At 36.9% G+C, this 1,339-nt stretch overlaps 1 pseudogene; it reads right to left on the bottom strand.

The window, feature by feature from the left end:
* Positions 1-365: 365 nt before the first annotated feature.
* LOC105479555 (HORMA domain-containing protein 1-like) lies at positions 366-1,089 on the bottom strand (annotated as a pseudogene).
* Between the last annotated feature and the right edge of the window lie 250 nt (positions 1,090-1,339).

Genomic DNA, 1,339 nt, shown 5'->3' with positions numbered 1-1,339 from the left:
AGTATATGTCTTTCTGTGCCTGCTTATTTCATGTAATGTAATGACCTCTACCATTTATGTTGCTGCAATGACAAGATTTCACGATTTTTGAGGCTGAATAATATTCCACTATTTACATGTACCACATTTTCTTTGTCATTAAATTTTTAATTGATATTGATACAGGAGATAGAAAGAAATTATTTAGGCAGATAGTGAGGGTAAAAGAGTCCTCAGCAGAACTTCCCTTCTAACAAAAAGCAGCTCAATAAATCACTATTTTTTTCTTTTATTTTTTCTTTTTTTTTTTTTTTTTTTTTTTTTTGAGACAGAGTTTCGCTCTTGTTGCCCAGGCTGGAGATTGGCGCGCAATCCCCCAGGCCTAGCTAATTTTGTATTTTTAGTAGAGACGGAGTTTTTCCAGTGGTCACTTTTACTTTGAAGGTGTGAAAAGGTGTTGAGACTTCACACACATTTAAATACCTAGGCTTCCCTTCAAATATAACTCCTTCACAATCACCATCCTTAAAACCGAGAGGCTGGTAATCTAGGGGTGTAAGTTCATCATAATAAAAAGGTTTCATGGTCAAACAAACATCATTAGGTAAAGGCCCCAGATTTTGCATTAGGATATCAATCTTGCGAATAAGGAGAATGCTTGCTTTCTTGGTATCAGTACATGACATGCTAGATTTGTTGCTTTGGTTTTTACTTACGAAGTAAGTCCATGAGTGGTCCATTGTTGGCATATTTGAATTTGAAATGGTAACATTCTGAAATTGTCTGAGGATCTTCTGGGTTTGTGTATATAGCTAGAACAGCCATCCTTAGGTATTTTTTCTGTAAAGCATCATAATGTCCTAGCATCTATTTCACTAACTGTGTAGATTCTGGGCAATTTTTATCTTCTCTCAGTATTTTGACCAAAAGATCATCTAGATATCTGGTTCTATAAGAACATTCTGGAAATATTCCTCTCAAATATGTGATACAGGATACTGAAACTGCTAGGAGCCTCTTCACTAACACCAAACACTGGTGTTCAGGTGATATCTTATTGGGAAATACCAGTGCAGTCATGGAAGTCCTCTGCAACTGGGTAGTGGCCATCTTCTTTTGATAAAATATTTTCTTTAATTCAGAATTATGTCTGAGGGGCAGGCCCCGGAAAATTCCCACTCTTAATCTCACTCTTTGTGTGTGTGTCCACATCTTTGATCTCCGTGGTCATGAGACAACAAACCTCGGGTGTTACTCCAGACAATGAAGCCGCTTCAATGTATTTTGAGGGTACATGTAATATTTGGTATACAAGGTGTAATGATCAAATCAGGGTAACTGGGATATCCATCACCTCAAA

The sequence above is a fragment of the Macaca nemestrina genome, chromosome 5 (assembly GCF_043159975.1).
Source record: "Macaca nemestrina isolate mMacNem1 chromosome 5, mMacNem.hap1, whole genome shotgun sequence".
NCBI lineage: Eukaryota > Metazoa > Chordata > Mammalia > Primates > Cercopithecidae > Macaca > Macaca nemestrina.
This window is presented reverse-complemented; position numbering and strand designations above follow the sequence as displayed.